This window comes from Schistocerca cancellata, chromosome 7 (genome assembly GCF_023864275.1).
Source record: "Schistocerca cancellata isolate TAMUIC-IGC-003103 chromosome 7, iqSchCanc2.1, whole genome shotgun sequence".
Taxonomy (NCBI): Eukaryota; Metazoa; Arthropoda; class Insecta; order Orthoptera; family Acrididae; genus Schistocerca; species Schistocerca cancellata.
The window spans coordinates 360071102-360097864 of NC_064632.1; positions in this window are offsets into that span (position 1 = coordinate 360071102).

Below are 26763 nucleotides of genomic sequence, written 5' to 3' on the forward strand. Positions count from 1 at the left end.
AGAAGTACAACACCAAGTGACACAATTTGCAGTACTTTTCCCATCAGAATTTATCAGTGTAGCCAAGACACTGAACTGTCGTACTAATGTTCCATGTTCTCATTTTGGCAGTACATTAGGTACACCAAACAGTGGGACCGTAATAACGTCTTCATCGCTCACGGTGGTGGACAGCATGTCGTGTCAACACCACGCTCTTACAAGGCACACCAACGTAGAAGTAGTGCAAACCCAAAGGTAGTGCTCCATGATCACTAGGATAGACAGGACAAATGGACATTGCAGTAATTCAGGGTAGTTGGCTCATGAGGTGAAGGACATTAAGTCACATAATATTGACAATTACAGTTTTCATTTGCGGCATTCATAGCCCAGTGTTGAACATTTCTGTACCATGAATGTAGTATTACAGAAAAATGTTCATTAATTGTTTTACATAGAATCAGTAACCTTCTTTTCCTAGTTACAAAGCATTATTAAATAATCGCATTCTTTTCCAGTTACAAAGTATAGCATAGTTAATTAATTATGTGTCATTCCAATATAGTAATAATCATTAGCCTTCTCCTAATTACAAAGCATTATTAAACAGTCACATTCTTTTCCAGTTACAAAGTACAGCATAGTTAATTAATTATTTATTATTCCAATAGTAATGATCATTAGCCTTCTTCTAATTACAAAGCATTATTAAACAATCACATTCTTTCCCAATTATAAAGCATAGTTAATCATTTGTCATTTCAATATAGTAAGAATCATATTCTGTTCCAGTTACAAAGTATCAATATTGAAAACAAGAGCTAATTAATGGCATAATTAATAACATAATTCATTGAGTGACATTAATTATTGGCACTCAGTGGCCATCAAGTATCGAATAGTATAAAACATTGTTAATCATTCAGTATTATTCAGATCATTAAGAAGTAATAACAATTCATTGAATGACATTCAGATCATTACAAAGTCATTATTAAAAATCAGCTAATTATAGTCATAGCATTAATAACCCTGGGCATTATAAGTAGTCTCATTACAATAAACAGTGGCAGTTATTAGCCAGTTACAAGGCATTATTGGGGACTGGTAATATATATTTTGTTTGTTCTTGTGCTAGCAACGCATTGCTTTAGGTAATTACAAGAGAAAGCAAGAAGAGAAAAAAGAGAAAAAAAATGGTACTGGGTTGTTCCTGTGTAACGTCATTCGTCATGAGTCAGCTGTAGCAAGATTGTGAAACAAGGCAGTAATGTGATCACATGTATAAATGATAGACACAAATGGGTAAAAAATATAAATGCTAGTACAGGTATAATAAGTAACAGGTTTAGTAAGTATCATGAAAAACTTCTCCAAGGAAAAAATACAAAATGGATTATTGACCTGAAAGAAGAAACGCACACTATGCTGAAGAGTAGTGAACTTCGAATTAACAGGTAGTGAAATGTGTATAAACATGTGTTCCATAGCTGTCCTTTCCAAAACTTTCCGTCATCCTACTATGCAATATAACACCTGCTGTCAAAACAAACTGCAACAAATACTTAAATAACTACGTAGCATAAATACATAACTTCAACATTATCCTCATCTGTAAAGAAAAAACTTCATTATCAATCACTTCATTATCCATATTATCATAACTTCATTATTATCATCACCTGTAAAGAAAAACTTCATTATTCATAATATCACACTCTTCAACATTATTCATCAGCATTCATTATCATCTGCAAAAATATCACTTCATTACTCATTATACAACTATTCCTTATCTCTAACATATTTCATCACTAAAACTAAGATGTGTAGTTCTGTCTGACAGCCTGCATCAATCACCTTGTATTCTGAAAGAAAAAATTAGTTAAGACTGCTATTCTACGATGAGTATAGTATATTCTTGTTAATGCTTGTTAATCCTGATCCATTTACTCTTCCTCATAAAGTTATTGCATCTTCTATCGTTTATTCCGTAGGTGAAATTCCCATTTCTGTTGAATTTATTTCTTACACGCATCATTTCTTTCTGAAATTGATGAATAAAGATTAATGTCTTGCATTTACATCATATACCCACTAAGTAATTACTGATTAACGGTAATATAATTAAGCATACAGCATAACATGACAGAAAACGTAATATGTCGAAAGCACAGACAGTGTTCAAAGGCAAAAATGTACACGGAATATCACAATGCAGCAGCAAAAAAAAATGTAAAATAGTCACGATGTTGAGATATCTTAAAGCAAAAATGTCAAAGTCAACTGGTGTTTGCTATGTCTTAGCTAATTCATAGTGCATATAGACAAAACTGGAATACAATCGTACATAAAAAAGTGGAAAATGTGCATGGTCTGATGTGTAACGACAAGAAAAGCGACCTGCTAACCTTACCTTGCCGGGCACTTGCCAAGAAAAAATACGATAATCATCAGTAATTAGTCCGGTCAAATAATTGCATTAGTAAATGGCATCATAGCATGTTACATCATAAAGTGATTTCATTCAATAAACGGTTTAATGTTTGAGATATGGTGATTGCCTTTCGATTTTCTGGTTCTCAAAGTTTCGACGTGTACAACATTGGGGTGAGGGATGCTGCGAATCCGATATGGACCTGCGTATAGAAGTTCAAATTTACTGCACTTACCTTTTAATTTGCTGGATAAATGGTGTGTACGTACTAATATTTTCTGTCCAACGTGAAAGTCGCGGCGTGTACAAACCTGTTTTTGCTGTCTTCTCCGGCGCTCTGCGGCACGTTTGATGTTGTTCAGCGCAATGTCAATTATTTCGTGGTGTCGTAAGCGACGAGATGTGGGAAAATTTACAAATTCTTTAATTTTGTTTGGTGGTTCAACGTTTTTCAGTATTACAGACGGAGATAGCATAGTGGATTCATTTGGAATTGAATTAATTACATCTTGGAATGAGAGTATGTGTGTGTCCCAATCAATATGTCTTTTGTGGCAGTATATTCTACACAGTTTACCAATTTCTTTCATTAATCGTTCACAAGGGTTCGAAGAAGCATGGTACTTGGATATATAGATCGGAGAAATGTTTCTAGCTCGTAACATGCGTGTCCATACGCTACTACGAAATTGAGATCCATTGTCAGAAATTACTCTCATCACATGCCCTACATGAAATAGAAAATGTTTTACAAATGCTTTCGAAACAGTTTTAGCAGTAGCTTTGCGTAACGGAGTGAAAGTAACAAATTTTGAAGTGAGCTCAACAGCGACAAAGATGTAGCAAAAACCTCTGTTAGTTCTCGGAATCGGACCAAAAATATCTACTGCGGCCATGTGTCTTAATTTAACAGGTACAATGGGATATAAAGGAGGAATATGTGAAGTGGTGTCTGATTTAGCTTTCTGGCAAATTTTACAAGACGCTAAAACTCGTCGTATACGTTTCTCCATGTTGTTAAAATAACAGTTCTGTCTCAGTATAAGAAAACATTTTCGTGCTCCGTAATGTGCGTAACTTAAATGAGTGTACCAAATTAATTTGTTAACCAGTTCGTCAGGGATGCATAATAACCAATTGTTGCTGTCAGGATGAGAGCGGCGAAATAGAATGTTATTGCGTACAGTGTAGTGGTGTCTAATCGTAACATTATTCTTATCTTGCCAAAGGTGTTTAATTTCTTTCCACACATTGTCTTTACTTTGCTCTTTTGCTATGTCCTGTAATGACGATGAGATAAAATTTTCAAATGCTACTTGCTGAATGTACATGACACTGAAATTTGTTTTGCAGAAGTTGGTTGCTACGTCTTGCTGATTGTTGCTGAGAGAACGCGATAGTGCGTCTGCTATAACATTTTGCGTACCGGGAATGTGAACTATTGTAAAATTAAATTCCTGTAAATAAAGTTTCCATCTACTTAATCTATCGTGAGTGAATTTAGCTGAAAGTAAAAATTGTATCGCTCTGTGGTCTGTATAGACGGTGGTATGTCTTCCGTAAAGAAAATGTCTAAATCTCGTAAAAGCCCATACAACACATAATGTTTCCAGTTCTGTAACGGAGTAATTTCGTTCAGCAGATGACAAAATGCGGCTTGCAAATGCGATGTTTTTAATTACTATCGAACCATCTTCTTCAATTTCCTGGAAAATGTGTACGCCTAAAGCTGTGTTGGAACTGTCGGTGGCAATGGAAAAATTTCTGGTAAGATCTGGGTGCGATAAAAGTGGAGCATTCAACAAAGCATGTTTCAAGTTCACAAATTCAGAATGTGCTTGCTTATCCCAAGACCAAATACTGTTTTTACCTGTCAGTTGACATAATCTAGGTGTGTCTAAAGCAGAGTGATGAATAAATTTTCGAAAAAAGTTAATTAAGCCCAAGAAACTGCGTAGATGCTTTTTTGTCGTAGGAACAGTAATGTCACGTAGAGCTTGAAGTTTTTCCGGATCAGGTGCAATGCCTTCCGCTGAAATAACGTGTCCAAGAAATTTTATAGAAGTTTTGCCAAAGTGCGATTTACTAAGATTAACTGTAAGTCCTTGTACATGAAAAGTTTGTAACAGTTGTTCAAGAATCAGATTGTGATCAGACCAGTTAGCTTCTGCGATAAGAATGTCGTCTACGTACGTCGTAATTCTGTCCTTAAGTTCTGTCGGAAGTATTGTGTTCAAACCGCGAATAAAAGCTGCAGAAGAAATAGTTAAGCCGAATGGTAATTTACAAAATTGATAACAGTCGCCGAAACAAAGAAAAGCTGTATATTTTCTGCAATTTGGATGAAGTTGAATTTGCCAAAATCCCGATTTCAAATCTAATGTGGAATAAATGGCAGTACCGTGAAATTTCTGTAGAAGTTCCTCTAGTGTCTGTGGTCGATCTGTTTCATTAATAATAATGTCATTAATGTGACGTGAATCAAGTACAAGGCGAAGCGAGCCATCTTTTTTCTTAACAATATGTAGCGGGTTTATGTACGGACTAACTGCTGGTTCTATAATTCCTTGGTCAAGCATATCCTGCAATTCTTTCTTAACTTGTTCTCTGTGGATATATGGAATAGGATAATGCTTTGCTTTAAATGTATCGTGCTGTTTGACTTGAAATTCATACATAAAACCGGACATAGTACCAGGAATGTTGTCGAAAACTGGAGCTTGCTGTAAAAGAATTTCGTGTAAGTGCGTTCGTTCGTCGTCTGTAGTTGCACTGCTTTGTCTAACTTTATCGGAAATCATTTGCATTACGTCGTAGTCAGCTTCGTCTGGAGTATTATCGTTGTGTACGTACGTATCCGTGAACAATGTGGGATTACAGTCTATGTTACGTGTTGCGGAAATGACCTCTGTGCGGTTAATTGTTTGTTCTTCCGCAGATAAAGAGTGCTGAAATTCTAAAGCAAGTTGTACATTTTCATCCTTTAGCATTAAATAAGAATTTTGAAAATCGATAATTGCGTCGTGTTGTACCAGAAAATTCGTACCTAAAATTACGTCTGTTGTCAACAAAGGAACAATCCAAAAATTAGAGTGGAAAGTATGACCTCCAATACAAAATGATAAATGTGTCTGCAATTTAACGTCTACTCCTTTACTCGATACTGCTCCTTTCACTTTTGTTTTGCCTAAAGGTAATGTCGGATAAGTATTCTCTTTGTTGCACTCGTTAAAAGTCTCCTCATTTATTACTGATATAGGTGATCCGGAATCGATTACTGCTGAGAATTTTGATGAACCAATTTTAATTTCGATGACAGGATGTGAAATAGTTTTCTGAACAAATGGTCTTTCCTGCAAGAGAGTGTCTCTGATATCGTCAAAAGTAATTACATTTTCGTGAACAACATTTTGCGTGTCAAACGTAGTGCTTGTGTTATTGGAAGATGCGTCCTGTACAGTATCTAGTCAGATTCTATCTGACGTGTTATTATTATTAGGAGGATTCTGTGGCATTTCTACTATTTGAACCGTTCTATTACTTCTTCCAGACGTATTACGCTCTGGATGGTACCTACTGTCGGGTTCATTCATGAGAATATGTTCTTGTTGATTACTTTGTTGCTGGTAAGACCGACTGTTATTATATGTACGCTGATAATTGTGCTCATCGTTTTTACGTCTGTCGTGATAGTCACTCCTATACGGTGCATTACGATAAGAATTGAAATATTGTCTTCTTTGTACGTAGTTGTTTCCTTGCTGTCGTGCGTTACTATTTGTTGTATCAGGGACTATACGTGCTCGCGGCGGAACATTATAGCCTGGTTGACCTTGTGCATTCCATTGTTGGTTAGGTGTGCTAACCGGCTGGTTTTGATGTTGTTGTTGTGAAATACCTCTATTGTTACTAAAGTGTGGTTCCTGTTGCTGAAAATTTTGACAATATTGATTTTGTCTGTTACCAAAGTTCTGGTAGTTGTCGTTTCTAAAGCGTCTGTTATCTTTTCTATTGAAATTACGAGTCTGATCATAATTGCTGTACTTTTGTTGACCTTGGTTATTATACGAAAAGTTTTTGTTTACAAAAGAATAATCAGATTGCTGTACTTCTAAAAGCTGTAAAAGATCTCTGAATGCTGAAATGTTTTCTTTTTGCTGACCAGTTAAAAGTGACACTCGTAATGACCGTGGTAATTTAGAGATGCATAATTGTATAAGTGCGGATTCACTGTACGGTTCACTTAGGTACTGGTTTTGTTGTACCATGTGTTCAAAAAATTGCGTTACACTGGGAAAATTTGAGTTTTCATAGTTTGGAAAACTAATTAGTTGGTCTTTAATTCCGCGCTGTGTCGTCTTCGACCAGTACGCTGACAGAAAAGCATTCTGAAATTCCTCTACTGAGTAGCATTGCCTCGCGATCGGTCTCATACGAGTTGCCGGTTCGCCTTCCAAAAAGCTGCAAATAAATTCAAGTTTATGCGTAACAGGCCAAGTCGGTGGAAGAGCAAAGCTAAATTGTTGAATCCAATCCAGCGGGTGAATCTGCGTTCTATCGTTTTTAAAAACTTTAAACTTTCTCACTGACAGAAAATGTTTGTAATCGAAATTATCATCTCTGTGTGATGGAACAGGTTCAGGATCGTAAGAGTATCTATTGAACTGTGGTTGTTCGGAATCTAAGTCCCGTACTCTCTGTAGATTACTCAAATTATATGCGCTGCGTGAGTCTGGCAAATGTTCATAAAGTGGCGTCTGTTGTGGTATGTTATTAACTGAAATGTTTTTAATCTCTGTTACTTCTTGTTGTAAATTTGACAACTTCCTACGTAACGTGTTGTTAGATGAATCGATCTCATTAATTGTCTGCTGTAAATTCTGAAATTCTGGTGTTTGGTTAAAGGAAACCGGCGCAGTATCGTCTGATTTATTCTCATTAGCACTTTCGATAGCATCAATACGACTGGCCAATTCATCATATTTTTCAGTCAGTATTTTTGCCTGATCATCAGTTTTAGAGTCGGACGCATTAATCTGTTTCTGCAACTTACGCGTAGTTTCGCTCAGTTTTCTAACATCAGCTTTGATAACATCGCAATCCTGCGTTAGTTCTAATTGTTCGAATCTGTCTGTCACTGTTTGAATATCTACTGTGTGTGTATCTGTTTTTGATTTAAGATCAGAAATTTCATTCCGTAATTCCGCGTTCAACTGTTCTATGGTATTAATTTTGTCGGACACTGTAGTAATATTATTGTCTACATACGTCTTCGCTTTCGCGAACATTTTACGTTTGTCTTCTTGTCTTTGTGCAGTGATTGTTTCCATGACCTGACGTTTGACTTTATTTTGATCCTGAATAAATTTGCGGAAACGCGTATTACTGTTTTCTATGTGCTGATTAAAGCGCTCGTTAATCTGAGTGTTCTGCTGTTCGAATTTCGCGTCTATCTTTTCATCCATTGTGCGCGAAAGTTCTGCTGTCATTGCTTTAAACTCGTCGCGTAATTGTGTAGCTTTTTCAGAGCATTGTTTAGCGACTCCGCTAATTTCGTCTCTGAGTGTTTCTGTTGCGGCTGTTTGCATTTCCCTTAATTCTTGCGCAACAGACTTAATTTCTTCGCTATTTTTTCGTGAACAAGCCTCAATTTCCACGCGCAACTGTTCCTTAGTGTCATGACACTGCGCGGCAACGGCTCTAATTTGTTCACTAAGCTGTCTGGAATTGTCGTCTAATTTTTCATTTAGCTGTTCGTTCTGTTCCCTAAGTTGTTTAAAATCTTCGCTTTGTTTGTCTAATTTTTCATTCTGTTGTTTGAAATTCTCTTTAAATTGTTTGTTATCTTCGCTATTTTTGTCTAATTTTTCATTAAACTGCTTAGTCATTTGTAGCAACAATGCCATAATTGGATTCGACCCAAAGTCAGCATTTCTATTCTCTCCACTGTTTAGTGGTGTACCTGCAATTGTCTCGTTTTGCGTGACCATTTGGTCATTCTGTAATTTACAAAAAGGATTATCATTCGGATGTACACTGTCAGACACTATTTCGGAATTAAATAAATCCGTCGTACTTTCACTACACTGACCATTTTCATTAGACAAATTTGTCTGTACGTTACTTGAATTTTCCAAATCGGGTGCGTTAAGCTGGGCAGCGCTCATTACTATAGACCGATCCGCGTCATCAATTGTCGTCAAATTCACAGAGGAGACAATTGAGTTGGCTTGTTCATCATTAAGAAAAAAGTCATCATTAATGGTTGGAGTGCACTGATTGTTAGTGAACGCAGGATTGTCATCATTACACTGCGTGTCACAATTACTTTCGGTTAAGTTGTTTGAGTCAGTAATTTCGTTCACAATACCTCGCGATACACTATTCACAGTCTTTCGCGGCATTTTTACAATAGTCACAAATATTCACAAAACAAATAAGAACAAATGCAAAAACAACACACAAATACAACAGAGCAACGAATTGCCGTTGACCTGTAGAAAGAAAGTCACAAGATTAGTAAAAGCGTAGCGCCAAATCCTAATTATATCTAAGCAAATAAGAGCAGATATCTGACTGTTTTTCGGAAGACTCCCAACGAAATACGATCCTGGACTGGGTGTCGCCAAGTGTAACCTCCCCACAAAATTTTAAAAGGAAAATACAATATTTAATAAAAATGGGAGCCAAGTGTAACCTCCCGTAATGAAATTTACTGACAATGACAATTAAACAAAAATTAGCAATCTGACTCACAAATAAAAAATGAAAAACAATTCAGTGGTAATGAAAATCAGTGGCAGTGAAAATTCAATTAAACCGAAATATCGGTCTTTGGCCCTGTGCATAAATCAGAATTAAACTCTTACCTCATTGTAACTGCTAGTCACATTTCTGCTCTTATTGTTCCGCACTGCTTGGAGGAACTGCATTGCAAATAATAATATTCCCTTTTTTTTTTTGTAATTTAACTGAAATTTGTCTTTAAGGGAAGTGGAATGAATTTTTTTTGTAAAATGCTTTGAAATAAAAATTATTATTGGGGCGCTTGTTGGAAATTAATTACAATAAATAAACTTTACATTATCTGATGATTACCTTAATTAGCAATGTACCTCATTCAGCATCTTGACCAGTGTTGCCGACAGACCACATCACACAACCGCACTGGGCTGCTACTACTGACCGACTGCTCTGCATGACGACTACTCCATAACTGCTCTCAACGACAACTAACTGAGTACTCCTCGCAACTAGACAGAGCTACAGACTCGCAACGACTTACTGACAGACTGAGAACCGCTCGCAACACTCGCGCGGTCAAGCGCATACTCTCTGGTCACAGATGCTACAATGCCTCGCCATCGCTGCTATGTTACATACGTGTTTCACTATACATTATGCAATGTGTACATTATGGAACAAGTTTACAATTTTTTAACGTGATTTATGTTCAGCGACGAAAAAAAATGTGTTTCATCTCCTTCTTCACACTTTTAAATTTCGAATTTTCTTGTTTTAGTCTCTAAAGTAGCGTATGTTCTTCCTCAGGGTTCGAACAATCTCAATATCAAATTTAATCGAAACAGGTTCAGTGATTTAGTCGTGAAAACGTAACAGAGTTACTTTTGCACGTTGTATATGTGGAGTGTTGAGTAAGTAATGCCACACTTTTTTTTCTGAAAGCAGGTTGGTTTTACTCAGGATTCCATTATACCATGTTGTTCCCCACTTTTTCGGCTACAAAACCCTATTTTCCAACAAAATCTCCATTCAATGCGACGGCCTTATGCCACGTTACTGGGAGTACTTGTATGACCCCTCTCTACGCTCCCGCGGCCAACGTCTTTCTGCATCAGTTACCTCACCATCATCCACATATTGCGTCCCGCGGAATGCATCCTTCATTGGGCCAAACGGATGGAAGTCGGAAAATACGAGGTGAGGGCTGTAGGGTGGATGAGGAAGAACAGTCCAGTGAAGTTTTGTGACCTTCTCTCGGGTGCATAGACTTGTGAGGTCCTGTGTTGTCATGGAGAAGGAGCGTTTGGTTGTGATCCGTCGATTACCTCGAACGAGAGTGTCCGCACGTCCGAATTATGCAGGAGTCTGTAATATTATTGGGATTTCCGTCGTATGAAAGCTGTGAGTACCCTTGGAAAAGCATTCACCTATCTGTATATTAAATGATCAGTTTATGAGATGAGACCTATTCTTTGAAAGACATGTGTTTTATATAATTTACGTAACTGTAAAGATGCGCATCTAGCGCGGACGCTAATACATCGATTACGCAGTCAAAGAAACATTTTAACAGAAGCTGAACTGAACGTTCCGCTTCGATCTAAATAAAAGATGACAGTAAAAACTTTTGTAGATCTTCAGATTTTGTCGTACTTCTGATTGTAATGTGAAAGCGTAAAGAAGGTCGACTTTAAGCCGTAAAAGTGAGCGGTCTTGCCAGCGTGCAGACAACATTATTAATTAATAAAATTCGAATAGTTTATGTTCGATACTGTAAACCTGCGAGTTATTGTTATGAAGGTGTTGAACGGTGCGAGAATTGTCTTCAAGGAAGGAGAAAAGTAATGACTAATTTGTGACAAAAACGTGAACCAAGGAGCTAGCACAGGACAGGCTGAAATCTGATCGCACCATACAGTTAGAAAAGTACTTATGTGAGTTATACTGTTTATAAATAAGCCCTAATTGCTTGTGAGAATTGTTTGAATATCCAGAATGAGATTTTCACTCTGCAGCGGAGTGTGCGCTGATAGGAAACTTCCTGGCAGATTAAAACTGTGTGTCGGACCGAGACTCGAACTCGAGACCTTTGCCTTTCGCGGGCAAGTCCTCTACCAACTGAGCTACCCAAACACGACTCACGCCCCGTCCTCACAGCTTTGCTTCCGCCAGTACCTCGTCTCCTACCTTCCAAACTTTACAGAACCTCTCCTGCGAACCTTGCAAAACTAACACTCCTGAAAGAAAGGATATTGAGGAGACATGGCTTAGCCACAGCCTGGGGGATGTTTCCAGAATGAGATTTTCACTCTGCAGCGGAGTGTGCGCTGATATGAAACTTCCTGGCAGATTAAAACTGTGTGCCCGACCGAGAGTCGACCTTTGCACACAGTGATACAAGACAGTTAACGACATAGTTAGCACCAATGAAAGATTGCACGCAATCGCACTCTGTGAAACAAATTTATGTCAACAATGTTATCTAGTTGACACATTAATTCATAGATATACTTGCAGTGGTCACATGAATAGTTGGAAGTGGATCCGGGAGCAAATACTAGCTCTGATTACAAGAAGATCCCCTGAGTATATATCGCTGTCATTGATACAGAGACCTGAAGCACACTATTTCCCAGAAGCAAAAAATAACGCTGTGTACTGGTTGCTGGGAAATTTTGTTAACTACTTCCTTAACAAATTAGGATCCGATAGCATCATAGAGTTCAAGGAACACATGCTGTGTGAGTTCCACAAAATTAGAAGGTATTCGAATCACAAGAAAAAGTTCGGTAATATGTTAAAAATTGTATTTGAAAGGATGGGCATTGGTTAATATAAAAAAGAAGACTGTGTTGACAGTGATGTATTGTAATTACCTTAAGGATAGTATTTAAGATTTTACAGTATATTTATGATGTGTGGTTTTTCTACTTCAGAGAGTAGTTTTTAAAATTTATAAGCTAATGTACAGAACTTACGTGACATTGAGATTGTGTCTCTAATAGTGTCAAAACACAAAACATTAAAGGTGCATTATTGGCTTATACTAGAAATTTGGAAATAGACAGTTGTTATAGAAATGTCCATATCGATTGGTTAAAACCATAAGATTCTATCCGATAAATGTAATATTCAATGGCTGGCACATTGCCCCGTTCATTTTTGCACTGTGATGTGTAAGTCAGTTTCGCGGTGAAAGACTGATTATATAGATCTTATCACTTCAGACACTTAAGATTCAATTAATGTCCAGAAAGTGTAGTTGGAAGGCTAGGCAACTTTATTATATATCTCCTTTCCGCCATTCTCAAGTATTTCAGAAATTGTCTAATATGATTATTAAATTTTTTTGTATTTAAAATTATCCCACCAACTTGCTGATATCCATCATAAAGAACTAATTATGTTTCTGTAAAGATTGGAGCTCATGTAATTCAAAGTGCAGATTTTACTTCTTCAGGTTGAAGTTTGAATGTCTTTAAAAAAGTTTTTCTTGATGTTTAACTTAATTCTTTTTGGTAATTTAGTCAGTAACACAATCTTCTGTTGTCTTTCCTTAACGTCAGCGTAATTGAAATGATCAAACCGTTTTGTTTAAATAACTTCATGTATGTATAACTTTGTATGTATTTGGAATGTGTAACATTGTTTTTTTAATAAATGTTTTTATAAAAAAAGTTGGTAGAGCACTTGCCCGCGAAAGGCAAAGTCTCGGTCCGGCACACTGTTTTAATCTACCAGGAAGTTTTTGTTTGAATATATTTAGTGTTTACCAGATTTCTTATTCTATTCTTTTCTTATATTTTTTTACCTCCATGTCATATTATTTTTGTAAATATCAAACAGCCTTTACTACAGCAGAGAATACTGCGGCATCCTGGTCGTAGACAGAAGGCCGCTCCTTGTCTTCTATACAACTCATAGTTGCCCCATTTATTAATGATTTCATTTGCAAATGCAATTTTTTTTATTGTTCATTGTTAAAGGTCCCTTAGGTGATTATAAATTTCATACTGATTACGTAAAGAAAGCTGGGTTGTTCTTTTCCAAATAATAGAAGCCTTTGCGTAATCAAAAACTAGCCTCCTTCCAACAACGATCAGGAGCCGACCAGAAGACAGGAGCCGACCAGAAGACGGACGTCTTCGACCGCTTTCGTGTTTCCTGTGGCAAAGCTGTGCCAAACTGGGAACACGACATTCTAGTATGAAACACAATATATGTATATATAGTTATCAGATTAAAATTGAAAGAATTGAAATATATTTAACTTATTTGTTTTTTCTTTTATCATACTAGAAGTCACATTTGTGTGCGGCCGAACAGCAAGCTGGAGATCGGACAGGTGTGTGCCATCTTGTACCGATGTTGTCAACTAAGTCATTTATGTATATTGTAAACAATAAAGGTCCTATCACGCTTCCTTGCGGTACTCCCGAAATTACCTCTACATCTGCAGATTTTGAACCGTTAAGAATGACATGTTGTGTTCTTTCTTCTAGGAAATCCTGAATCCAATCATAAACCTGGTCCGATATTCCGTAAGCTCGTATTTTTTTCACTAAACGTAAGTGCGGAACCGTATCAAATGCCTTCCTGAAGTCCAGGAATACGGCATCAATCTGCTCGCCAGTGTCTACGGCACTGTGAATTTCTTGGGCAAATAGGGCGAGCTGAGTTTCACATGATCTCTGTTTGCGGAATCCATGTTGGTTATGATGAAGGTGAGCGTAGATTTGGGCAACGTACAGGCTTTATTTCATCAAAACTGGATCACGAAAAACAAATATTTTAATCTGAAGTATTATCTAAAACGCCGATACCCCAGGAGCAACAGTGTCCCTAATTTGCTGGGAAGTGGCGGTGCGGTCCCCTACGGCACTGCGTAGGATCCTGCGGTCTTGGCGTGCATCCATGCGTCGCTGCGGTCCGGTGTCTGTCTGTTTGTCTGCCTGAATATGCTAATCTCTAAAACTACTAGCCGAATTTTCATGGACTTTTCACAGGAGCAACAGTGTCCCTAATTTGCTGGGAAGTGGCGGTGCGGTCCCCTACGGCACTGCGTAGGATCCTACGGTCTTGGCGTGCATCCGTGCGTCGCTGCGGTCCGGTCCCAGGTCGACGGGCAAAAGGGAAAGAATCAACAGCACTCACAAAGAGTAAATATTTTCCCTTATTTAATTAATAATCTCCAAATCAATAAGTATCATAACTATACTACACACCTCGCAAAGCAGCCTATGTTCTTTCTTCACGTACGATCTATCTCTCTATCTCTCTACCGAATTTCATCAACTGGGCTCAGCGATTTACTCGTGAAAAGGTAACAGACGAACACCCTTTCGCATTTATATAACTTTAAATTGCGATATCATTTTTTTCCGTGATCCGATTTTGATGAAATTAACTCGTCTATTGCCCCAAGTTACGCTAACATCACCTACGTCCACCCGGCCTCCCGCATGCCCACTATACGCCCTCGCTCAAAGTCCGTCAACTGCACATACGGTTCGCGTCCACGCTGTCGCGGCATGCTACCAGTGTTAAAGACTGCGATGGAGCTCCGTATGCCACGGCAAACTGGCTGACACTGACGGCGGCGGTGCACAAATGCTGCGCAGCTAGCGCCATTCGACGGCCAACACCGCGGTTCCTGGTGTGTCCGCTGTGCCGTGCGTGTGATCATTGCTTGTACAGCCCTCTCGCAGTGTCCGGAGCAAGTATGGTGGGTCTGACACACCGGTGTCAATGTGTTCTTTTTTCCATTTCCAGGAGTGTATTTTGAAGGGGATAAGGTTGTTTTGTAAGCAGTTTGAAAATATATAGCTTTTAAAAAATAATTCCGGATTTTTCGGGGCACACGTCGTACAGGCGGGGCCAACGACATATGCGAGTCCTGAGGCGTGCGTCGCATCACGTGGTACTACAAGTGCTACAGGCTGCAGCGACCGTCTACCACAGGGAGCGAGTTACTATTTCGCACCGATTTGTTGTTGGTCAGATTGTCCCACACCTCAACGGCGATTCGGCGTTGATCCCTCAGAGTCAGTCGTCCGTAAACAGCCCTTTTCAATCTAACCCAGGCATGTTCGACAGGGTTCATACCTGGAGACCATGCTGGCACTCTAGTCTATGTCGTTATCCTGAGGGAAATCATTCACAAGATGAGCACGATGGGGGCGCGAATTGTCGTCCACGAAGACTAATGCGTCGCCAATATGCAGCTGATATGGTTGCACTATCGGTCAGGGGATGGCATTCACGTATCGCACAGCCGTTACGGCGCCTTCCATGACCACCAGCGGCGTACGTCGGCCCCACATAATGCCATCCCAAAACAGCGGGGAACCTCCAGCTTGCTGCACTCGGTAGACAGTGTGTCTAAGGCGTTCAGCCTGACCTGGTTGCCTCCAAACACGTCTCCGACGATTCTCTGGTTGAAGGAATATGCGACACTCATCGGTGAAGAGAACGTGATGCCAACCCTGAGCGGTCCATTCGGCATGTTGTTGGGCCCATCTGTACCGCGCTGCGTGGTGTCGTGGTGGAAAAGATGCACCTCGCCATGGACGTCAGGAGTGAAGTTGCGCATCATGCAGCCTACTGCGCACAGTTTGAGTCGTAACGCGACGTCCCGTGGCTGCACGAAAAGCATTATTCAAGATGGTGGTGTTGCTGTCAGGGTTCCTCCAAGCCATAATCCGTAGGTGGTGGTCATCCACTGCAGTAGTAGCCCTTGGGCGGCCTGAGCGAGGCATGTCATCGACAGTTCCTGTCTCTCTGTAATCTCCTCCATGTCTGAACAACACCGCTTTGGTCCATTCCAAGACTCCTAGACGCTCCCCTTGTCGAGAGCCCTTCCCGGCACAAAGTAACAATGTGGACGCGATCGAACTGCGGTATAGACCGTCTAGGCATGGTTGATCTATAGACAAGACGAGCCGCGTACCTCCTCGCTGTCGGACCTCCTCCATTTAATAGGCGCTGCACATGCATGGTTGTTTACGTCTTTGGGCGAGTTTAGTGACGTCTCTGAACAGTCAAAAAGACTGTGTCTGTGATACAATATCCACAGTGAAAGACTATTTTCAGGAGTTCTGGGAAATGGGGCGATGCAATACTTTTTTTGACGTGTGTACAATCAAGCTCTCGATAACACATGACGAAGTTAAGGACTTAAGGTGGCACGTTTTCATTCGCATAATGATTTCCCGCCTGGCTCTGGACGTAATCGAGCATTGGCGGTGTATGTCGGGGAAGGCATCGAGTGTGACGTCACAAGTTCGTTTTGGGGCCTACATTTCTCGTGTTCTTCCTTCCCGCTGTAGTTCCGCGAATTTGACTAGTCTGAGAAAGGTGGCGATGCGGTTGTTTCCTACTCGTTGACCCGTTCTGTCTTACTGAAGCATACTGGAGAGCCGCGGCTTAGTACAGAAATTGGGTGCATGATCTTGCTGTTGTAAAATAGCAATGACAGGACGGAAATGACCGATTCTCGCTATAAGATGGCTTGTAACGAAGTTATTTTCTGTGAAACTGTGGAGAGTGTGAGACAAAAATTAAGTGATGCAGTGTATACAACGATAGATGTGCTGCATAAATGGAAGAGTGATATCCAGAAAAAGTTCATTGCAGTAGCCACACTTCCTACGAAAAACATACAAAGTTCGTCAAATGCAAACTAAACGATTGTATTTTTGTTTAGTCCATTTCCACCATGATAAAACGTATGTGCTCCGTCAAACGAAAGCAGGGAGCAAAGCAACTTCACTGTGATGTCCCTACGACAAAAAGATTGCGCTATTCGTGTATTCATGGACTTGGAAACTAACGGTTGTAGACTAATAGCAAGTTCGGTAGCTTATAAGTAATTTGCGTAACTGTTTGGAAGAGTACTGTAAATCTGTTTCAATAATTAACCATCTTCATGCTCGTGTTCTGTTTTCTTGAACTGTTGCCACAGACCCCGTAACGTGTCGAAAGTGTATGTCAACTTAATTGATAGACATTCTCTGAATATAGACTGAATATTCAAATAAATTTACAGCAGACTTCGAAACAGTTTTGTATATATACGTACAAACATGCACAGGGTGCTTAGAAACACTGTGAAAAGATTGAAAGCGTGTAGTATGAGAGGTTGTGCTGAGAAATAATTGTTAATGTAAAGTTCTATACGTTATATCATTTCAGAATGACTTAGTATTGAAGTTATCCTGTCAGGTCGTCGCAGGCGCAAGTTCAAGCCAGTTGCTAGAGGCATGGATGGAAGAACGTGCTCAGCGAAATTTGAGCGTACTACATTTTCTAAACATACTTTTCGGTAGTGCGAAGAATAACATGCCTCTGTCGGCTGATAGCCGCTTCGTGTTTGTGGCGCCGCACAGTGGGTCAGAATCCCAAAAATCTGGTCAAAATATAAGTAGTTGTTCAATTTGTACCAAACTTAGTATGTAAGGGTTTACAGAGTTTCTGATTAAGAATATGATATCAAAAAGTGAGGACCCAAGATGGCAGGCTCTATGTACACTACTATCATTTTTTACGTATAAAACTAATTTTTAGGGAATTATCGAGGCTACTGATGATGACAGAGTTGAAAAAATTTAAAAATGGTGGATCCAAGATGGCGGTCAAAATCTATGTCTTTTTATTTATTTATATTTATATATTTTTATTCACATAAAAGTCAGTATTTAGGGGTTATTGTAGTTAATGCTTAAAAAATAAACCAAAAAAGTGGAAAACTTGAAGAAAGGACCAAATATAGGTTACAAGATGGTGTAAAATATTACAAAAAATTATTTCGTTTTAATTACAATTATTTATTTTGTAAATTTTTTATAACTTAATTTACAAGTTTTCATTTTCTTATTCTTTTTCATCTTCTGCTTCAACTGAATCGTCATCATCCTCAAACACTGTTTCCTCATTATCTGCATCTGCATCTGAATCTTCATAGTCTTGCGCTACAGGAACTAAGAGGGCAACGGCTTCTGGGGACAAACTCTTCAGTTTCTTCGGTGAAGATTTGCGTAAGGAAGAAACGTACGGGTCTGTCGTTGCCAACAATCTCCTGAACACGTCTTCCATAGCCTTAAAACTCTTGAAAACTTTCGAGAAAAGCTCAGGCGATATTGCTTTATCAACTTATTGGTTGATTCATGGGCATCCTCCGATAGTTGACCGACGGCTAAAATGGCCGAAGAAATAATGTCTGGACCGTGAATCAACAATCTATGGACTGCTGTTGGCATGTTGTACCAGGGGTATTCTTTCACGTAGTGCCTGGCAGTTGCTAAGGCGTATGCTCGAAACTTTTCAACGTCGATCTGACGTCCGCTCGAAATCGTCTGCGAAATTATATGGAAACGGTGGATTAGTTCTTCGGAAACTCCAGTTGACAGCGCTGATGTTGGAGTGTTTTCAAAAAAACGTCCAGCGGTGTTTCCGTCATTCGTACTGCCAAACCCTTGTTTCGGCATGTCAATTACAATTCCAAGCTGCTCTTTGAAAGCTTTTTGAATGTTGGCTTTCAGTACTGCTTTTTCCTCTTTATCTTCTGCTTTACGTGCCTGCCACTTTTTTTGTTTTCATTTGGTACGCCAAATGAATACAACATTCAAAACATCGAATCCAGGCGTGAAGAGTTGATAGTCCGTACTGCAGATAATCAGAGGTAACTTGTTTTTTCAAAACATCGTCAATGTTATTAAATTGGGCAGACGTAGCCTTGCAGAGATAGCACCGCTGCGCAGATTTCGTGTTGGTGATAGCATTGCACACTTTACCATCTACCATGGTCATGCTTAAATTGTATTTAATGGAAATGTCTTTCCCATGAATAACTGTTTCGAATGACTGGAGTTGTTCGATCTGTATGTCGTAATACGCTTTCTCATTTAAAGACGTTTGCTCTGTTTCCTTTGTAAATTCTAACTGCAGTGGTCTGCAAAAGAGGGTTGAAGACGGCTTCGGATTAATCCATAAGATCTTTTCTTCTTTAGTTTCTTCATTTACACCTGCAAGTTTCAGTGGAACAAGCGAAGTGAAAAATAAAGTTGCCTCTGAAATACTCGAAACTGAAAACTTCATTTTATACATGCTTTGCCCGGAGGTTCCGTCAAAGCCCCACTTATAAATAAGGGCCATATTAGACATTTCCGAATCACTCATATGTAAAATATCGTCTCGTTTCAGCAGTAGAACACGTTGAACAGTGTGGTCTAACAAAGCTTGCAACCGTACCTCAGCTTTTGATTCGGTGAAAGTGAGGGTTACGTCTGGAGGGCAGCAAGCGTTTTTTGCTACCAAAACAGCTGAATACGGTGGATATAGTGTGTTTAAGCCTTTTCCTTTAGCCCCATTTCTCAAATGCTGGTAAGATTCTTTTGACAATTTCAAGTCGAATAGGAGTGCTAGACCTTCATTTGCATCATATGGCGATGATGTTGAAAATCGCAAGCCTGCCTTGTATTTTTTCACCTTGGATGGACTTGAGGGTGTGACGTCTTTCACAATCTTCGCAGCATCTGGGTGCCCCGAAGATCGAAGACTCATTTGCGCGGCGAACGATAATTCGACAGGACTGATCTTCGTACGAATCTCCTCAGTTCTCCTTCTTTTAGACCTATAAGATAATGTTTCAAATTTTGTGGCAGGTCGGCCTGTTGATTTAGTCACACTTGCAGGTTTCGAATCAATCGGAATATATACTATTGTATTTAACCAGGTTTCGTTCTTCTTGAAAAAATATCCTTGTCGCCGAGTTGCTTCCTTATACTTGCTTCTTAACTTTGTTAACAAAATCGAAATGGTAGGCCTCATATCATAGGGAATTTTAATTGTATGTCCACTTTTTTTTGTCAACGACCTTTCCAAATGTTCTATGACCCCTTCCAAATCATTGGACAAATACTCTTTTGTTATTAGAAAAATATCTTTCCTCGAAAATCCGACTCTGGAATACGCAGGATCAGATGAAACTGAAATAAAAACAAAAATCTGTATTACACTTTTCGTCATTTTTCTAATTATTTTATTCTTTACAATGCTTCTACGTGTCGATTGTAATTTAAATTGTACAAATAAAACTCATAATTAATTGATTCTACTGTCATTTTTGAAGATGTCTGAACAATGACATTTTGCAAGTGTCGCTTAAAACGTGGCTCAAAGCCAGGGTCGCAACTAGTCGCAGGATTTGAAGCTTAATTTACAAAGGTAATAATATATACTTGCGTACACAGCGCAAAAGAAAGCGGAATGTCGTGGAATTCGTAACTTATCTCTATTTTTTAAGCGCATTTTACGATTTGATCATTCATTTCCCTGTAGTAAGTTAATTGAAATGTAAACGTGCATAATTGATGATATAAGTGTTTTTTTACTAGTACATACCTCCTGGAATACATTCCATATTGAAAGTATTGGTTTCACTTGCACAAAACATAAATAACTTCCTTCAACAACACGACTGTTTTTGTAGCCTGGCCAGCTGCGCGCACGCTAACAATGAACTGCCGCATTTGACCTGAGATATTACCGAACAATTGAACATCTGGTCGTCCGCACAGCCGGCATTCAGTTGTCCCAGCATTGCTGCTGCCAACCTGATAGTCCAAAATCCCCATCTTTAAACTTTTTTTTCCTTTTTGGCCACGTTTTCAAGATTCTGGCCCACTGTTCGCCGTGCGCATGCACGGATCTATGGCCACTTGCTTTTGATTGATTGGCGCTTGGAGAACTGACAACAGCGCCTCCGTTCACTAGAACCGTGCACCATCGCTTCCGAAAAGCTTACAGAATAACGTGGGGGCTCTCCTTCGGAAACAAGGCCACTACGTGTGCTCGTCTACCAATTCGATTGGCAGGGTGGGCGATAGAAACAGAATAGGGCCACTGGGAAGGGGTCCCACTCGTCCAATGTTTCAGAGAAGCACAGTGTTGTTACTCCAGGGGTAATGGTGCTGGAAGCGATCGGATATGACTTCAGGTCATAGCTGGCAGTGATTAATAGAACTGTGATAGTATTAGGGTATCATTTTTCAACAGGACTTTGCTAATCCACACATGGCACGTTTCTCTATGAACAATTTGCATGATATTGAGGGGCTCCTTGGCCAACAAGATCACCGAATATGTCCCAAATAGAACCTGTGTGACAAAGTTGGACGTCTAATATGCCTCACTGCCAATATCCGGGATTATAAAGGACTGGTTACAACAGCTGTGGTCCAGCTTACCTCGGGAGAGGATACTACTACTTTACGCCACTCTTCCCAAGGGAACCAGTGCACACATTCAGGCCAGAGCAGTTGCAATGTCATACTAGTAAATGGGTAAATGGGCTTATAGTACCAAGTTATTTGTAAATTTGACTCGATCATGTAATAATTAGAAAAAGATCAGGTACCCTCTCTATCCACGAAATTTGATTTCGTTTCCTCCTCCTCCTCTGCGTGATTCATATTTTTGGCGAGCAGTGTATTTTCGACATAGCGTAGCGAGGACAAAAGTAGCCGACCATCAATACATGCATATTCTAAAAACGTCCTGACTTAAATCCCAAATCTGTGTGGGATGTCTCACGTAGTGAGACCATGTGGCATTGTTGGTGGTGAAACGTCCGTTGGATGGGAATGTTTACATCGGAAACTCTATTGGTATTATTTGAGAGGAGTTAGCTAAAGTCCGGCTCCAGCTTCACCCTCTCTCCTCTCCCGTTGTCACCAACATAAATATAACACTAAAACTGAAACTGCACTCACCAAAATCACGTACACTGTACAGGTATACTTTAGTCACAACACAAACACTTCACGAAGGAAATGTACCAACGTCCACAACAAAAAAATACTCTATACACTTAAGGGTCTGAAGCTACCGTTGCGGGCCTGCCTGTAAAATAATGCCACGTGACCATTTTCTTAAACTATATCCAAACTGATGTTTCTCCCTGCCGTGACACTCTGCTACATGTTAGTTAAAAATTAAGTAAATCAGTAATCAGTAATCAGTTTATTTGTATCGTCAAGAATGTTTAGAAAGAATTGACATTTGGAGCGCTAAGAGATTACAAAGGGTTATTTCTGCTATGACATTTAATGGGCTGTTTTTTGCTGTTAACAAAGTTCTTCTTGTTTCAAATACTCCCACGAAGTCATTAAGTGCAGTGACAAGGCTAAGGACAACTCAATTAGGCGGCGTCTGCCCATCTGGCTTAGGCTGCTTACTTCAAGGATCGGTACTCTTTCCCCTGCTGCACTCTCTGTACACAGTGGATTTGCCTTCGTAACCATGCATCCTGCTCACGACCAGGGGCTATACAGGATGAAAACGTATACGATCAAATAGAATAGGAAATACCGTAGAACGTATAGACACAGTGAAACCTCTGAGAGAATATTACACACTCAAAATGACCACCTCCTCCCGCCTTTCATCGTCGACAAGGACTTAGTACAGAGCGACATAACAACGGTATTGTTTTTAATGGAATAGCATCACAAGCTTGCTCAATTTGTTTTATTAGATCATTTGAGAATTTGCAGCGTACACTGTCTCCTTATCAGTAACTAGAGACAGAAATCTAAAGGGGTTAAATATGATGACTGAGCTGGATCTTCACTCTATCCATATCGAAGGAAACGTGCAACTGAAAATTTCCAAACTTCAAGTTGACAGTGAGGAGGCGCACCATCCTGTTGAAAGTATAATCTTCACTGTCGTGAAGACATGGAGTTACATGCACAAAATTTCTATGTTATAGTCATCTGTGATAATCTCTTCAAAGTACGGCCCAATTAATTCTCTAGACGACACACCAAGCCAAACTTATACTCCTGGTAGATTAGCATGCTTGTCTGGACTTTTTTAGCCCTGTACACGTAGTTGTGGGGGTTAAATCTTTCGTCGCACCAAAGAACTACATCTTGGAAACGTTCATCGCCTTCATACATGTTTGAAGGACAGCTCACAAAATTAAATTCTCTGTCGGAATCATTCCTATCGAAATGTTAGGCGTCTATCTCTAAGTACGCAAAATTCTATGAACACTCATTTTTCCGATTTGTTTTATGCGTTTCATGAAAGCATTGTCTCACAATGTTTTTCGGGGATTGTGTGTGTGCCCGAATCACTGTATGAAATACTTTCGTTGTCTGTTGAATGTCTCTTTCTTCACCTACATCCCTTCTTTGCATCAGGCCCCGTTCGATCGACTTCAAACTTGTCTCGGATTTTTGTAATGTTAAAATGGTTCAAATGGCTCTGAGCACTATGGGACTTGACATCTGAGGTCATCAGTCTCCTCGACTTAGAACTACTTAAACCCAACTAATCTAAGGACATCACACACATCCATAGCCGAAGCAGGATTCAAACCTGCGACCGTAGCAGCAGCGCGAGTCCCGACTGAAGTGCCTAGAACCGCTCGGCCACAACAGCCGGCTTGCAGTGTTAAACATGAAGGTGGTGGGATTTCAAATTCCGTTCTCCGACGTCATCAAACCGCGTTCACGTTCTCTGTTTGCTGTAATACTTTACCCTCATTTCCTTTCTTCAAACGATATTGCCATGTTTATTTTCAGTCCTGCAACAAACGGAAGCGTTATTAAGTTTTTCGCAGTCTTTTGAGTTATTAGCCACATCTGTTTTAATTAAAGATACTTAATTTGAGGACATCTTGTACGAGAGCTATTTAGTTTTCACCCTCCGACCGGTCGCGAAATTAAAACCACAATGAAAATTCGGCGAAGTTACGTGCAGATGTGTTCTACAGTATCTCTAGTATGCCTGTCGCACTTTTCAGTTCTGAGCGCACAGTTAGCACATAGAAATGCCTAGAAAATAGTGCCTCTCGCCAAATGTCAAGTCCGTTGAGTGGTTTCGCCTGATTTCATGGAGCCCACGTAGTGCAGCTGTCATACCTTTTCTGCTTCATGCTAATTCTTGGCCGCACAGTTCAGGGGCAACAAAGACGCTCCTACAGTGTTTTCGATAAATGTCTGCTCAGTCAGCATACACCACGGGCTTGGCTCTCCCTGAATATCATCTGTTCGCTCACATGAAGTGCTGGTTATGAGGACAGCATTTCGGCACAGACAACGAACTCTAGACCAGCGTAGGGAATCGGCAGAAATCAGATTTGAGCTTTCTAGCTACATTCAGTAAAACTTTTCCTAAATATGGAATCGAGCACCATTTATTGTGATGGGTAAAGCAGAGAGTACACATGTTGTTCCTGCTGAATGTAGCTTGAAAGCTCAAAGTCAGGAACTAAAAAATATCATTTTATGTGCATGACTCTGTTGGACACTTTTTGTCCGAGGTAAAGAGCACACTCCAAGCTTTGGAAATGAGTGGAATATATAAAACTACTTGTAATTGTGGCCATTTCTATACAGATCAGTCTCGTAGGGAAATATGCTCCCGCTTGAAGGAACACCACAGAAGCTGTAAGCTTAGAAAAGGAGACTCTACTTTTACAGACCACCTGCTTAACAAGGGCATAGTTACGAGGTGCAGTATACGTATTACATCACATCCTTAACAGAAGGAAGATAAAATATTTTGAAATAATGGAAATTAATGAACATATATCCATCTGCCCAAGCTTAGTATTGAATGACCAGACACAGTTCCCTTGCTTGCCACTTCGAACTGCAAATACCACTCATAATCCCATACAAGCCGTGTTGTCAGTTACCCCTCTTACTCACATGCCCCGTTTCCCTTTATTTCTGTTGCTATAATTTCTTATGTCGTGATAAAAACACTTTGTATAATTACAGCAGCTTCACTTACCTGCATAATCTGACCAGTATATGCTATCAATTTATAATTTAGGACCTATTAAAGACAAGGTTATTTTGTATAGTCACATCTTTGGAACATGTCACTTAAGTTTTCTGTTGAATTTATTTTCTTCTAGGAACAATTGCTGTAATTTCCTTATAGTTCAGTACTTAAAGTATCACATATTTTCTCTTACTTAAATAATCGTACATAGCATTTACAACCAAAACCATTCCTTTCGTTTTATTTCTAACTCTAGCATTCAAATTCTTCATCTCTGGAATGTAAATACTCTGTACATGCACTAGTTTAAAACCTTTGCTCCTACGGAGTTTCACTGCACTACATATTTGTCTTTGTATATGACGATAGCATAACAGCCGAAAAGCGGTGTGTGAAATTAATTACAACTGTTGTAGAATATTTCACCAGTGTTTTGTGTATTCATAATGTATTTCAGTCAACAGTGTCAACTACAAAAGCTGTAAACGGAGGTTTGATTTTCTTCAAAAAATCTTCTAAAATAACTCTTGCTGTTAGTATTGCTTCGTGTGTTTCTTAATTTCTCCAGAACCCGAACTGATTCGTGTATGCCTGTGTAAGGCCGCTTGGTACATTCTGGGAATTTTGCAGCAACTGGATAACTTCTCGTCAGCTTTGTGATTTCTTTTGCAGTTGTCCGACCATCAGGCAACTTAACGTTTCTTTATCATGTATAGTCGATCTCTAGGATGGTGTGTGATTAGGTGATCTCACAACACGAATAAAATTTACTAGTTTATGAATATCGTTCACTCCGGGCTCTCAGCTGCTCTTGTCTGTTTCCTGTTTTTTTTTCTGTCAGAATCTCCACTATACTTGAATTTTCACCTGACTAGAAGAGAGGGGTTTTTGTGTATCTCAGTCCTGGGAACAGCGAACACCTGTCGCACTGGAGCTATCAAACTTTCAAGGAATCAATGAGCGCGAACTCCTCGGCGCCTGTGAGCTTCTCCCAGGTAGGCCACGCGCAGGTGGTGTTGCTCGCCGAAACTTGGAATTGGGCACTGTAGGCTTCAAAGCATCTTTAACACCGATAACTGAATGCACAAAAGACAAAAATTTTGATCATGTCATAACTACACAGCGGCTAAATTTGTCATCTTCTGCACTAACCTTTCAGGCATTTGCTCCCGTTTTCCTTCACTTTTGTCTCATTATCGTTTACACATTACTTTTCATAAAAAAAGGTTCTGGGTTCGTCAGCGTGTATCAAACTCAAAAATTAGCCGGCGATAATGTGCAGCCACTTCCACCTAAGCACGATGGATTATAAAGACAGACAGTTTAGTTGATCGGAGAACTATTTGTCATCCCCTCCCCATCCCCCCTCGAAACAGCACGCTTATCGCTTTGGAGCAAAAATAGTTCAAATGGCTCTAAGCACTATGGGCCTTAACATCTGAGATCATCAGTCCCCTAGAACTTGGAACTACTTAAATCTAAGTAACCCAAGGACATCACACACATCCACGCCCGAGGCAGGATTCGAACCTGCGACCGTAACAGCAGCGCGGTTCCGCACTGAAGTGCCTAGAACCGCTCGGCCACAGCGGCCGGCTTGCTTTGGAGCGCTGTAGATAGTGTGTAACTGGTAACTGATGGTCCCGGGCACTGCTTCATCATTAACAGGTCCATTAGAATCCAGCAATAGTCTACATCTGTCCACAGAAATACCATATCGGCTCTTACACCTGTAACATTTCAGTATTAGACACTTGCATAAATAACTTCCTCGAACCCACCAGCGTATTAATAAGTGT